Source organism: Macrosteles quadrilineatus, unplaced genomic scaffold (assembly GCF_028750875.1).
Source record: "Macrosteles quadrilineatus isolate MER2022 unplaced genomic scaffold, UCM_ALF_1.0 Scaffold_1__1_contigs__length_201487025, whole genome shotgun sequence".
Lineage (NCBI taxonomy): Eukaryota > Metazoa > Arthropoda > Insecta > Hemiptera > Cicadellidae > Macrosteles > Macrosteles quadrilineatus.
The window spans coordinates 137262060-137278665 of NW_026542594.1; the positions used below are offsets into that span (position 1 = coordinate 137262060).

The 16606-nt window shown below is 36.2% G+C and overlaps 1 protein-coding gene across 1 annotated transcript in view; it reads left to right on the forward strand.

Annotated features, from left to right (window-relative positions):
- The window catches only part of LOC128985533 (insulin-like growth factor-binding protein-related protein 1), a 71023-nt gene that overhangs the window by 42519 nt on the left and 11898 nt on the right, over positions 1-16606 (forward strand). The window lies entirely within an intron of this gene.

Genomic DNA, 16606 nt, shown 5'->3' on the forward strand with positions numbered 1-16606 from the left:
ATTATAGGTCTGTAAACACACCCAAACTATGAAAATTCAATCCATGATAGTGACAGCACTAGCAGTGAGATCTTACAAATAGAGGGGACAGATGGGACAGTAAATAAAACACAAAGAATGGCAGAAAAAAACACAATCAGACAGAGAAAACTACAGTAAACCATCCCAATCTCAAACTATAACCATGGACAAGATCATGTTAATACTAAATGAAATGAGAGGTGAAATGAGGGAAACTAGAGATGAAATAAAAAAACTAAATACAAAAGTAGATGAGACTAAATATGAACTTAGCTTTACCATAGATAGAACAATTGAACAATTAAAGAGACAAGTAGAAAACCAATTGGAAAAAGTAACTTACACAATTGATCAAAAAATAAATTATATTGATGATGATTTAAGGAGGGTAAAATCAGAAGGTGAACTAAGGGAGATAAAAATTATGCGCCGGGTGGAAGAACTTGTAGAATCCCAGAATGCTAACGTAGCACTAATGATAGAGACAATAAAAAGTGACTTAATAGGAATCACTAATGACACCATTAGGGAACAAAAATCAAAAGAAAGGAATATTGAGGCTACTAACAGTAAGGAAATAATTATCACATTGCAATTTGACGGACGACAAACAAACCCAATGATATTCCTAAACAAACTAAAAGCATACCTTAGTCGTGAAGAGAAAAAACTAACTAACATGATAGGATTCGAGGATTCTGATCTAAAGGAAGTACTTGAAGGAATTTTTATTGGTACCGCAGCTTATTGGTGGTAAATCATAAAGGATAGTATATGTAACATTGACGACTTTGAAAAAGCGTTCATAAATAAATACTGAAGTAAGGAGACTCAACGTGGATTAAAACCGAGAATAGAGCTGGAAGAGTATAGACCAGGAGGTAGATTAAGTTGTACCGAATACTTTATGGAAAAGGCGGTTCTCTTACGTTCGATGTCAGCCAATACTTTGGACGAGGAGGAAATAATAAGCTTGTTGTCAGGTCATTTTGGATGAAAGATTCAGGATGCTTGTAGTGTCCAGGGCATAACCACTATCAGTGCAATGGAAAAATTGTTAGACCGTGAGGACAACGAAGAGAAAAATAAAAGCTTAAAATTTCAAAATAACAGCTCTAAGTCAAACCAAACCTACAATCAACAACGCAGTAAAACACACCTCGTAGGAAATGAAGATTACAGACACGAGATAGAACGTCGAGACTGATACAATAATAGAAACCGACCAGAACAAAACTATCACCACAGAAATGATAGAGCACAAGCACACAAAGATAACATCAATGGCGAAAGACCTAACTACAGACAGAGAAATAATGAAACAAGACCTAGCTACCAACAAAAGGAGCCATATAGATATTGTACCGATTCAAAATCAATGACCAAATGAAAATTCAAATCAAACTGAAAACGCGCGAAGGCAAGGACCAACAACGGCCAATCACGTGAGCGCGGAGGAACACCAATTTGCTGACTTGTGCGGACGTCTTTTTCTAACGGTCACTTGGGACCAAGCTCTGAGCCGCGATGTACGGAAATCTTTAAATTCTCCTTTTCAATTTGCAAAAATCACTTTTGGTAGTCGTAACGTGTATTTCGTCAACGAATCAATTGTTCGATCTCCGGAGTGCATTGATATCTAAAATCGTGAAACAGCATTTACTAAATTACGAATTGAAACAAAACGAGTCTTTAAGTTCGACGTCGACCGGCAAAATTCGTCAGATTTGACCATTTTCGTAGAGCCTATCCCAAGTACAGTGTCGTAATTATATGTTTATGTGTCGTCAAAATTGTCTTCTGTGTATGTAAGTAAATGTTTTGTGTAAATTGTATTTATATCATTAGGAGAAGCCAATCTGTCCACATTTATATTTGTTTAATCATGTTTCTTGCAGGTTTCATGTCTTAGTGTGTAAATTCAGTCACATTGCTTTAGAATTATTGCCATTTACTTATTTTAAAATACATACTGTGATACATTTGTAGATATTGTTATATTAATAATTTGGGTAAATTTTTATACCAGTTAAATTTCATATTAGTTTTGTGCTTAAATTCAAATTATATTGTTAGGGTAATCAGCTGTCTGTCACGTAAAACTGTTACAATTTGTTTTTGCTTTAATATTTGGGTTTGAAATCACTTCAAAAATACATAAAGAGATCACTGAGAGTATTTGATTGGGTGCAAATTCAGGTTTCAATCAGAGCATTGTCCCGGTTGAAGGTTAGGTGTCAATACAGGCTACAAGGTAGGCTTCCATTAACGCCATAAAAAATCATATTTTTAACTTAAATTAAACAAACGACTCAGTAGTCGTTTTGGTCCAGTTTGCTACTGAGCAACAAAGTGTGCTGTACACAGATCTACGAATAGCCCCTTTGCACATAAGATCAACTGGCCAGTTGTAAGTAAATACCATACTTTGGGAAGCCTAATAGCCTAAAACAGATTGAATAAATTAAACCTAGGTTCCCGAGGCTCTGCTGTCAATATTTCAGGAAAGAAAGTCAAAAAGACCACAATCAATACTCTCTCACATTAAATTGAAGTGTAATTAGTAGAAACTAGAATATTATAAATTATAGCTGAAACTTGAATATTATTAATTTTAGCAGAAACTTGAATATTAATATTGATTATTTGTAATATTTGTATTATTTATAGTGATAGCACTAATATTGAGAGGTCTGGTAACAAGGCAGATTGGCTCTTCTACGGACAGATTGGCATAGATAAGATTGATATTGACCCTCAGAATCTTGTTATCTTGTCACTTGTTATCTTTAAGACAGATTATACCCGTTCATATTGCAGTGTTTACTTGGTTATTTATTATCTGTGTATATTTGTCCGTGATTGTTTATATTTATTTATAGGGAAAATTGAAACATTTTGTGAATTTATAAAACTGAGGTCGATTGCATTTTTGCGAATTTGATTTCAAAAAAAAAAAAAAAACTTTGCAATTCAAAAATGAGACGTCAATTGTACGGTCCCAATTACGTAACTACGGCAAGCGATAGGGCTCAGAGGATGGCAAGCAGGCGTCATGTGTCAGACGAAGGGCTTGTGTCCGGTAGGGTTGGTGCGTCACACGCAGAAACAGGAAACGTTCGTAGCAATCATGTCTCTCCCCCCCCCACCGATTCGTTCCGCGCTGGTCACGTCACATTTGTAGGAGAAGAAGTAGAGCGTATTGCGAACAATGTAGTCGGCGATTTGAACATGTCGAACAGTGATTGTTTGTTGGATTTAGATAATGACGTGTTGGAACAAGCTGTGCACTCACGTTCGCATCTCACTTTTGATTCGACCGCAACAGAATATGTCACGATTGATGAGGGAACCTTTCGAGATCGACGATCGTCAATTCGCGCGATTGAACCAAGGGTTGAAAACAATGCAATGTCTTCGAATTTCACATCGTCTCCTCGTGCAGCGAACCACGAACAAATTCGTTTCGTAGCTCCAGTACCGGCGAATCAATTGCAGGGTAACTTCGTTCATCAGGGATTGTCAAAAACAGATTCTATTGTAATAATGGAACTTTTGAGGAAGTTGAAGGACGTCGATGCATCGAATGAATTTGAGTTGGTTACATTCCTTAAAGATTTAATGCCGATTTTTAACGTATCTCCGTCCCACGACAATGAAATAATTAAGTTGCTCTTACCAAAGGTCAAAGGTCAGTTGTTTCAGTTATGGATTGAGTCCGTAAGTGCTCAATCAGGGTGGAATAATTTGCACGTCGAAATTCTAGATAGATTTATCCCATCAATGCGACGAAGAGAAATAGAGTCAATAGAGTTAGATCGTCCACAACGCATCGAAGAAACTTTCTCAGATTATTGTGAACATTTATTATCTACTGCGTTTGCTCTTAAAACAAACTTGTCTGAAAACGACGTCATAGAAATAGCGCTGAATAAATGTAGGCCGGAAACAAAGTCTCATTTTTCGTTCGATTCTAGGCCACACACAATTCAAGAACTTCGTAGACTAGCTACAAGAGTCACAAGTGCCGTCAGGGCGGAAACTCGATATTTTGGACCGACGATTTTCACACCACAATTTCACACACCCCCACCCCAAATTATTCCTTCTCAGAGACCCCGACAACCTTTTCCCCGTCGTAACGACTCCAACGATCTTAGGAATAGACCCGCCGAAAGAATCATAAAATGTTTTCGTTGCAATCAGGAAGGACATTTAGCCAGAAACTGTAGGAGCTCTTTAAACTGGTAAATGACATCGACGAGGGGGCCCGGTGTCATACAAAACTCGCGACCATCCCCAACAAAAACAAAATGGAAGCCGTAGATTTAAGTGGTAAGTTGCCATTTGCGCATGTTACGTTCGACAGCTCATTAAAATGCATTGCTTTGATCGACTCTGGTAGTAGTAGGTCATTAATTAGTAAAGAATTATTCAATATGTTGAAAGATAAACAACTGGTGTCAAATGTAAATAAGGTAAGTCATTCTATGGGTACTGCGTCACAGCACAAAATCACCGTCAGATACGAAGCTACAATTCATTTGAAGTTAGGCGATTTTTCCTGGAACTACGAATTTTGGGTTGTGAATCAACTGCCGTTCAAAATGATTTTGGGTTATGACTTCATGACTTTCACAAGGATGTCCATAGATTTGAATAAGTCAATAATAAAATTCAACTTTGCTGACAACGAACACTCTCTTTGTTTAGTAGGCGACGATGAGATTCCGCGTTGCGAAAAACAAGATTTAGGCGATTCTCCCCTCACTCCTGAACAGAAAACAAAATTTGACGATTTATTATACAGCTTTAACGACGTCATATCAAATAGAATAGGCACAGCGAAAACGGAACCGTATAAAATCAAGTTCAGCGATAACATCGTTCCGTTTCGTCAGAGACCTTATCATTTACCACCAGATAAGATGGTTATAATGAGAGAGACAATACAAGAGTTATTAGATCAAGGTGTCATTGAGAAAAGTGTTTCTGAATTCAGTTCTAGTGCATTTCTACGTCCAAAGAAAGAAGCTGGTAAGTATAGGCTAGTTGTCAATTACAAGGAGCTAAACAAATACATCGAAATGGATAGTTTTCCGCAGCCCGAAGTTGATAAAATTTTTCAATATTTTAAAGGTGCTAAATATTTTACTACGCTCGATTTGAACAACAGTTACTATCAGTGTTTGTTACATCCTGACAGTCGAAAATACGCAGCTTTCAATGTAGGGTACGCATTGTACCAACCACGAACTTGTCCCCAGGGTATTAAAATAGGTAGTCAGGTGCTAGGCAGAATTGTCGACGAGGTGTTAGGAGATTTGAAATTCAAGTGCGTCGTCAATTTTGTAGATGATCTTTGTATTTATAGTCCTGATCCAGAGACACACTATCGCGATCTGAAACAAGTTTTACAACGATTGCGGGAGGCCGGATTGACTGTGAAACCAAGCAAGGTCACTTTAGCGAAACGCGGCATTCGATTTTTGTCACACGTCATCAAAGACGGAAAATTGTATGTCGACGAAACCAAAGCCGAGGTGATTAGTAACTTCCCGCGACCACGAAATTTAAAAGCAGTTCAACGATTTTTGGGAATGGCAGCGTATTACGGGAAATTCATTCCTGATTTTTCCAGTGTTAGTCGTCCACTCAATATGCTAAGGAGGAAAGGTGTCCGTTTTAAATGGGGTAAAGAACAGGAAGAAAGTTTCAATAAATTGAAGGAGTGTTTGTCTTCGCCTAAGGTGTTGCATTTGCCCGATTGGAAGCAGCCCTTCGTTCTGTCGTGTGATGCAAGCGAATTTTCCGTCGGATGTGTCCTCGAACAGATCAGAGATGGTAGAGCTGTCCCCATAGCGTTTGCGAGTCGGACCTTCTCAAACAACCAACTTAGATATAGCATGTATTTAAAGGAGTTTGCTGCCGTACTTTTCGGTTTAGAAAAATTTAAAGATTATTTGGCAGACAGACCATTTGTCATTAAAACTGACTGCATGGCTATTACGTATGTGATGGGTTGCGATAAAAGTGTCGGAATGTTAGCTAGATGGAAACTACGACTCTCACAATTTCCTTTTGCCAAGATCGAACATTGTAGGGGCACCCAAAACATTGTGAGTGATACTCTGAGTCGAATGTTCGAACCTGAGGAAGCTATAAAACAAAACAATACTCCAAAACCTGATCAAGTTTGTTTTTTACAACATTTTCCAGAAACGTTCGAATCACTCAGTGATAAGCAGAGGGAAGATGAAACCCTAGGTAAAATCATCACTGATCTGGAGAATGGTATAACTGTACCTCATTATTGTATAAAAAAGGGCATTCTAAGATTCCAGAGAAACATCAAATGTTCCCCAAAGATTGTGGTACCTAGTTCAATGCGTGTTATGATGATGAAATATTTCCACGACATATCCATTCACTCTCATTGGGGCATAAAAAAGACTACAGCACGCCTAATAAAGAATTTTACATGGGATGGAGTTTTTAACGACGTAAAAAATTACGTACGTTCATGTGAACTATGTCAACTCTCGAAACCAGCCCAGAATTTACAGATAGGTTTGATGAACTCAAAACCACCCCAGAAATGTTTTGAACGACTCCACATTGATATGTTTGGTCCACTAGTAAGATCTGTTTCAGGAAATGCTTATGCTTTTGTATGTATTGATTCATTCTCTAAGTTCAGCTGGATTATTCCAATGAGAAAAGCAGATTCAAAGACAATAATTAATGCGTTAAAGGATAAGATTTTTTCACAACATGGGTTGCCAGAAACCATTGTATCGGACAATGCATCCATTTTCAAGTCCGAAATGTTTAGGAGTTTTTTATTTGGTTTAGGGGTGAAACACATAACTACATCAGTGGCTAGGCCTAATTCAAATCAATCCGAGAGATTAAATAGAAATCTCAAAATGATACTCAAAATCTATCATTCTCAAACCCAAAAGAAATGGGACGAAAATATACCTTTCCTTTGTATGGGATTGAACTCTGCATTACACGAAACTACAGGTGTGACTCCAGCTTATGCATTCCTTGGTAGAGAGTTAAACCATTCACTCAAACTACACTGGGACCTTGGCGATGAATGCTCGACTGAAACAGCCGAGGATAGAGTGAGTAAAATATTAGAACACTCTAAGAAAGCTCATCAAAAGATAAAGGAGAGATACAATAAAAATAGAAAACCGTCTCCATATACTGAAGGTGATCTGGTATTATACAAAAAATATACGCCTAGTAACAAAGCAAATAAAATCAGTCATAAGCTAACTCATACCTGGGATGGACCGTATACTGTAATTAAAGTATTAAATCAGGTATATGTAAAAATCCGTCTGAATCGGGACCCATCCATTGCGAAAGTAGTTCATGTATGTCAGATAAAAAAGTATTATTCGAGAGATTAGGGAAAAAATCATTGTTGTTAATGCCTACGTTTGTTTGAGGGGGTACCGACTCGTTTTTTTTTAAACACAATATTGTTAATTTTAAGGCGGTAACACCAAACCATTTTTTCTCCAACAGTGAATAGTGTGAAGAGAAATGTCACCCGTCGCTGTGAGTGTTTTGGGAGACTCGCAAGGGGTCAGGCTGGTCAGAGTGGGCGGCGGACAACAATCAACTACACAACAATGGTCGATTGAACACAGTGTTGCTCACGGCGGATGGACTACTCAAGATCTCAAGTGCGCTATCAGAAACCAAGTGTCAGTGCTAAAACCCACATGCATAATTTTCATTGGAATTAATGGCATTTTCAAATCCATTGCCCCAGAGAAAACCAAAATCAATATAAAGACAATTATCCGTTTACTGAAATCCCACAACAAAACCATCTACATTACCACCCTCCCTCCCACTTTACATACCCCCCATATTCAACCCAAAATTAAATCCTTAAATATTTTTATCCAGTCTTTAAATAATCCTCCATCCATTCAATCAATAAAATTCCATAAACTATTCCCACCATTCGCACCAATGAATCTATCATTATACAACAAGAAGTATCGAAATGGGAAGCCAGACAACGTACACCTATCAAGTACAGGTTTCAAACAGCTGGTGCGCCACATCTCGATGACCACACTCGGCGCCACACACGAGTCGATGACCTACTCCCCACCCCACCCGCCCCACTCTATCGCCAACAGCTGATCGCCGATAGTGAACCATGAATGAACTGCTGCTGTCTGCTTCATTGAGTGCTAGGTAATTCTACAGTGTGGTTAAGCGTGCGCGTTTTTCACCACTCGTGTGGAGTAGATGTAAGTGGTAATTTGTGAGACACTTTGGTGTCAGGTATTGTCAGCTCTCCCATCTCAAATCGCTCTCGCCCTCAGTACAAATAGAAATAAGGCAAACAAATGAAATGAAAAAAAATGGAAAATGGAAAAAAAAAAAGAGAAAATAAATGTTAAGCAAAAAAAATAGAAATAAGAAAAAATGAAAAAAAATTGTTTTAAAATAAAATTTTTCCCAGCATGTTTTTCACACTTTGAAAATATTAATATTGAATATTTATTATATTAGTATTATTCAAAAAAAATGTAAATATGAAGAAATTGTTTCGTGTTTAAATGTATGTAAATTGTAACTGTGTAAATGTGAAACTGTTGTGTAAACGTCTCTCCGCCGTCACAAGCGTCGCGTCGCGCCGCCGGTTTGAAAATTGTCCCGGGTTGGACGAAGTCTTCTTGCGGACCTTGTGGTCGCTCGGGCCAATTTTTTTGGCAAGGGGGCATCATGTACCGATTCAAAATCAATGACCAAATGAAAATTCAAATCAAACTGAAAACGCGCGAAGGCAAGGACCAACAACGGCCAATCACGTGAGCGCGGAGGAACACCAATTTGCTGACTTGTGCGGACGTCTTTTTCTAACGGTCACTTGGGACCAAGCTCTGAGCCGCGATGTACGGAAATCTTTAAATTCTCCTTTTCAATTTGCAAAAATCACTTTTGGTAGTCGTAACGTGTATTTCGTCAACGAATCAATTGTTCGATCTCCGGAGTGCATTGATATCTAAAATCGTGAAACAGCATTTACTAAATTACGAATTGAAACAAAACGAGTCTTTAAGTTCGACGTCGACCGGCAAAATTCGTCAGATTTGACCATTTTCGTAGAGCCTATCCCAAGTACAGTGTCGTAATTATATGTTTATGTGTCGTCAAAATTGTCTTCTGTGTATGTAAGTAAATGTTTTGTGTAAATTGTATTTATATCATTAGGAGAAGCCAATCTGTCCACATTTATATTTGTTTAATCATGTTTCTTGCAGGTTTCATGTCTTAGTGTGTAAATTCAGTCACATTGCTTTAGAATTATTGCCATTTACTTATTTTAAAATACATACTGTGATACATTTGTAGATATTGTTATATTAATAATTTGGGTAAATTTTTATACCAGTTAAATTTCATATTAGTTTTGTGCTTAAATTCAAATTATATTGTTAGGGTAATCAGCTGTCTGTCACGTAAAACTGTTACAATTTGTTTTTGCTTTAATATTTGGGTTTGAAATCACTTCAAAAATACATAAAGAGATCACTGAGAGTATTTGATTGGGTGCAAATTCAGGTTTCAATCAGAGCATTGTCCCGGTTGAAGGTTAGGTGTCAATACAGGCTACAAGGTAGGCTTCCATTAACGCCATAAAAAATCATATTTTTAACTTAAATTAAACAAACGACTCAGTAGTCGTTTTGGTCCAGTTTGCTACTGAGCAACAAAGTGTGCTGTACACAGATCTACGAATAGCCCCTTTGCACATAAGATCAACTGGCCAGTTGTAAGTAAATACCATACTTTGGGAAGCCTAATAGCCTAAAACAGATTGAATAAATTAAACCTAGGTTCCCGAGGCTCTGCTGTCAATATTTCAGGAAAGAAAGTCAAAAAGACCACAATCAATACTCTCTCACATTAAATTGAAGTGTAATTAGTAGAAACTAGAATATTATAAATTATAGCTGAAACTTGAATATTATTAATTTTAGCAGAAACTTGAATATTAATATTGATTATTTGTAATATTTGTATTATTTATAGTGATAATACACAAAGCTTATTCTTTCATCAATTTTATTAATTCTCCTGTGTTAATCTTTTCAAGGTAATCGGCTTAACCGAACAATTGCAATAAAGTACAATATCATTAAGTAGTCAATTGACACATAATTTATTATATATTGGTTCATCAATATTTTGCATAATCGTTTCAATATTTCAGAGTCAAAACCAATGTTTTAACAAAGTTTCAACAAAGAGTGTAATTTTGCATTCAGAGTATTTGATATACTTTTTATTGCATCTTAAGAAGTGTTACGTTTAAGATTATTGAAAGCACTTTCAGGAGGACATATCAGACCTCTCAACGGTCCATAAATCGGACTTCTGGGATATACAATTATCAGGGCTCAATACAACATCTTACTTCCACTGCCGGCTCTGTGATTGGTCCTCAGTTGTCTGATCAACTAAATTAAATTCATTGAAACCCCACCAGGGGGCAACTTTTTGTTGTACTCACACCTATATGGAATAGCCAAATTGCATTACATAAAGGTGTGAGGCGATTTTAGTGGTGGAATGATCAATTAATGTAAAGAGTATATTTTGAAGTAATAAGTAAGTAAAGAACGTTTATTTTTTCTTTACAATATCCTAGTGAGGAGCAAAGAAGAGTATGCTCTATGGTGTACCAGGCAAATTTATGGGTAAAACTTACCAGTACTGTGTTACTCCATTCGGTTTGAATACTTCTTCTGCGGCTTTGGTCCGTGCTCTAAGTTTCGTATTTGACGATGAGGTAGATGATTTTACCATGGTTTACGCAGATGACATTCTTTGCTACTCACCTGATTTTAAAACTCAATTAAAACAATTTTCCTTAAGCTGAAGGGAGCTAACATGACAATAAAATTTGAAAAATCATTGTTCTGTAGAGATAAAGTCCCATTTCTAGGATATATAGTAACAGGCGAAGGATTGGAGGCAGACCCAAGAAAAACTGAAGCAATTTTGAATTTAAGAACACCAAGAAATCAGAAAGAACTCAGAGGATTCTTAGGCACAATAAATTATTATAACAGATTCGTTGAGAAGTACTCAGAAACATTACAACCACTTTTGGCCCTAACTTCAAAGAAAAATAAATTTATTTGGACAAGTAAAGAACAGGAAGCTTTTGAAAACACTAAGGAACTTTTCTTAAAAACAAATACCTTAATTCACCCAGATTTGAATAAAGAATTTATATTACAATGTGATGCATCAGATAAAGCTATTGGTGGACACCTATACCAGATAAAGGACGTTGGAACAAAAGGGGCTATCGCTTTCTTGAGTCGAGTTATAAGGCACTAACTTTCATAAAAACTTGCAAATTGCTCAATTCACGATTAACTAGATGGGTCCTTGCTTTACAAGAATACCAATACACAATAGAGGGATGTCCGAGTAAAGATAATATAGTGGCAGATTCTTTAAGCCGCTACTGTTAAAGTGATATGTCACAGGAAAGAAATGGTGATGATGAACCAAAAATAGTCGTGTTTGCGACTGTGAAAAGACAACCAAATACTCAAACCATGTTAGACTTAGAAAATTTAAAAGAACATCAACATTTGGACCCACAATATAACAACATAATACAACAAAGTTAAGAGAGAAGGATGGTGAAGTTTTACCAAAACCTTTGTTAAATTATGAAATAGAAGATGGACTTTTACTAAAGAAAAACAATAATGATGTATGGAAGGTTGTAATACCAGAAGCGTTAGTAGAAAGTTTGATATGGAGATGTCACTTTTATTATTTACATTGTGGTCCTCAGAAGTGTTACCAAATCTTAAATGAGAGCTTTATATTCAAGAATATGACCAGAAAAATCAGAGTTATATTAAAGCTATGTGAAACATGCCAAAAATGCAAGTCAAATAATAAAACTAACTTTGGAGAAACAAGTGGTGTCAGTGTGACTGAAAAGAACAAACTTTTGGCCGTAGACTTTCTAGGACCTTTACCAATGGGAAGATCTGGCTTACAATATGTGTTTGTTGTAGTTGATGTGTTTGCAAAATTTACTAAACTATTTCCAACTAAAAGAGCAACTTGTCAGATTGCACTAAACAAAATATTTTTAGAATATGTCCCTAATTATGGAAAACCAAAAAAAAAATACAAAGTGACAACGCTACACAGTTTCATAGTAAGCTCTGGCTAAACAAGTTAAAGATAGAAGGCATTACTCCAGTGTTTTCCCCAATTAGACATCCACAACCCAACTTAGCAGAGCGTATAATAAAAGAGACAAAGCGATGCTTAAGAAGTTATTGCCACAATAATGAGAAAACTTGGCCTGAGTATATCAGCATAATTAATGAGTTTCTAAATGAAGTACGAAACGAAACTACAGGTTTCACCCCAAACGAACTGCATCTAAATAAAAGGAATGTTAGATTTTGGAGCAATGTCTTAGGTTTACATAGAGAAGATGACCAGAAGGTTGTTAAGCTAGAGTTAGCAAAAACTAGAGCCGAAAGGAAGAAAGAAAACAGAGCTAGAAAATTGAATACACAACACAAGATAACAGAATTTGAAGTTGGAGAGAAGATTTTGTTAAAAGCTGCACCAATATCTAGAGCAATATTAGGTGAAACAAAGAGCCTTTGCCAAATTTTTGAAGGTCCATACAAAATCCATCAAAAGATTGGAAAATCAACTTACATTTTAAGTGACTTGAATGGTTTAAATATAAAGGGTCCATATCACACAGAAAGTCTAAAGAAATATTTTAAAAAAACAAAACCTGGAAAAGATACAAAGGAGGATGAGGGTAGTAAAAAAAATAATAATAAAACACACAAAAAATAAAAAATAAACAATCAAAACAAAATCATTTAAATTAACATATAATCCTAACAAAAAACAATAACAATAAAAGCCAAATAAAAAAAATAATAATAATAATAAAAATTTGTTATTAAATGTATTATTATAAACACAACACTAATCTTCTTTTGAATTTGCAAAACCGATGATGGCAGCAGCTAACTTTTACATTCCGAAGAAAGGAGGAAAGCTTCACCACGAAGCCTTCCGAAAGTGGCTGGCCAAGTTCACACTAGACGACTCAAGATGAGTACAGCTTGCTTCAAGCGTCAAGCCAAGAACAAAACTGGCGATTCTCCTGGAGATCAGCAACAGGAAGCTGGAGGCCCAGAAACAGCGAGAGATGCTCGGTAGACGGTGCGAGCAGCTATCTGAGGAGGCGGACATCACTCAGTACGCCGATGTCAAAGTCAAGAAGAGGCTTTTAGAAATGGAGAAGGTGCTGGGCTACCCTATCGTCGCCCGGAAGTATGTCCTGCATCCTTGCAACATACCAGCAAAAGGACCCCCAACCGAAGACTCTAGCGACCGGGAGGTGATGCGCATCCTGCACGAAATGAAGGACCAGGAGCCAGTACAAAGGATTGATCCGGTAACCAGCATCTTCAGCCCGCCTGGAGCACATCCTGAGGAGGATGTCCTGGAGATGGAGTTGGAAGAGGATTTCACCCTGGAGTTCTAGAGGACAACCACTCTTCAAGACTCCAACCTAAAGACTGTTATGTATTATTAGTTATAAGATTTCATGTTCCTATTAGTTCTTTTTTTTTCTCATTTCAAGACTGATTAATCTAAATTTTTAAAAGTTTTCTGTGATATTAGAATTTTGTGAAACTCGCAATAACAATTAGCTTCGTCACAAAATTGAGGGGACAATTACGACGTTACCAAAGTTTACCGCCGTAATAATAATATACCAGTAATAGGCCTACTCAATTAACCAAACTTAGATTAGCTACTATCAAGCTTTCTAATAGGCTCGAACAATAACCAATGAAAGACTTAATTTCAAATAGCCTAGGTTGTTGTACAGTTGCAATAAACACCGATCCTCTTGATGCTTTGCAATTTCAAGGTAATAATAATAAAAATTCTAATAAATACCTCTCTAATTAATAGCAGATTTAAGTTAAATTTCATTAATGCATAAGTGGTACTTACGTATTAAACGGAGGCCACATTTTGTCAGCGCGCTGCGGCGGTTATGTTAGGTTGGGTTATCATAATAGAAAGTATAACTCGTCTGGTATCGATTCATAACGAAGCGAGGAAAGTCCTACACACATAATATTTACGATAACCCAACCTATCATAACCGCCGCAGCGCGCTGACAAAATGTGGCCTCCGTTTAATACGTAAGTACCGAATAAGTTGAGATAACCTACAATACGTACACTTATCGTTTAGATATTTTAACGTCTGCCGATACAACTTTTACTTTCATCAAAGGCCGTAATTAAATTAGACTCCGACTAATCATTCTTTTATTTAAATTATCCTATAGCTATGATTTGTTTTAATTACTGTAAGAAGACTTAAATTCATATTAAGAATAACTTTATACGGATGTCTATTATTTACAATCATCACTAACATAACCTCCAGGACATGACATTTGACAGACATCGGCACCCGGCCCGGTTTGGAGAGCACAAGTTCACATGTACAGAAACCTTATACTGACGTCATAAATATCGAATGTATATATCGATTGTACCGAGTGGTTACGGGTTTTTCTTCGGAATGTAAGTATCGGTTGCACCGAATAAGTAAAGGTTTTTTTTCGTAACACTTTATTTGACGAATTGAATACTCTCGGTAGTTTATCCATTATAAATCAAATAGTAGAAATACAATAATATTCGTTACAGGCTGGGAATAAAATAATTACTGATACTTTGGATTGAACATCCAAGATGTTTGCAATTGTTTTCGTATTTACCTGACTTATAAAATAAAAACTTGAGTTCACAGGACGTTGAATACTAAGAATTTATTTCATAGCATCCACAATAGTACAATAACTGTAATTAAAGTAGACGAATTACAGGAATTATTATCGATTCTAGAAGAGAGTGAAATAATAATTGTAGCTTTGACATCACAGTACTTAGTCAATGGTTAAACTGTATAGGGCCTATTTTACGTGACTGTAAATTCCATAAAATAATATATCTAAAACAGTCCTCTTGGGCTTTTTAAATTGTCACCTTACACTGATGGGCAATATCTGTTAGTAAATCATTCCCAAACATTAACATAACTTTAACATGTCAAAGTTACAATTATTATTTCACTCTTTTCTAGAATCGATAATAATTCCTGTAATTCGTCTACTTTAATTACAGTTATTGTATTATTGTGGATGTTATGAAATAAATTCTTAGTATTCAACGTCCTGTGAACTCAAGTTTTTATTTTATAAGTCAGGTAAATACGAAAACAATTGCAAACATCTTGGATGTTCAATCCAAAGTATCAGTAATTATTTTATTCCCAGCCTGTAACGAATATTATTGTATTTCTACTATTTGATTTATAATGGACTAGCAGAGTACCCGTCCTTCGTACGGGGTTGGCATAAATGTATAAAATGCTTATTGCAGTTATACTCAAGCTTTCCGTTTGCAATGGGGAGAACACAGTTTGATAAAATTTGCTTCTTTTAATTTACAGTTAATTATAGTATTACACATCTAACCATAGCTATAATGTTCTACCAATTCACCTAAACAATAGAGAAAATAAATTATCAAAAATTCGCAAAATATCACAAATTAGTCATAAAATTAAAAAATATAAACTTAACTGTAAACAATCCTTCTTTGACAGTTCTCATTGCATATCACAGTTTTTTGTTTCTGCTTAGTTCAAATTAGCTGTTTACATAAATGCAAAAAAAAACAGTGCTGCACTCTATTGGTAAATCCTATAACTTTTTAATGCTTTTTGTGTCGTAGAATCAACTTTTTTAGTTGAAACAGCTGACTAAATTCTTTAATTCCCTTTAAATATGAATACTCATAAGGTTAACATGGGGAACTACAGAGCCACTTGGGCGGAGCCCAAAAGGATTTTTGAGATAAGAATATGTCTATATGTTAATCGGGAATGTGAGCTATCATCATGCCAAATTTCAGCTCAATCCATTCAGTAGTTAATGCGTGATTGAACTTCAAACAAACAAACAAACAAACACACAAACTTTCACATTTATAATATTAGTAAGATAAACTACCGAGAGTATTCAATTCGTCAAATAAATTGTTACAAAAAAAACCTTTACTTATTCGGTGCAACCGATACTTACATTCCGAAGAAAAACCCGTAACCACCCGGTACAATCGATATATACATTCGATATTTATGACGTCAGTATAAGGTTTCTGTACATGTGAACTTGTGCTCTCCGCCCGGTTTGCGAATTGAGTGAGAGGAAGTAAAACAATCACATTACGTCATATAGTTTTTTCTGCGCAGTACGTACTCCGGGGTCATCGCGGGGCGGTATTTTTGAAAGAAGGAGACTTCTCTCTTGTTAACTCGGTTTTTTTAGCTGGAAGAGTAGAGTCCTCAAAGCTACATTCGGCAAATACTACACACGGCTTTGTGCTGGAGTTGGTAAGAGCTGAAAGTTGGCAAATTAAACTACGGATTAGGTTT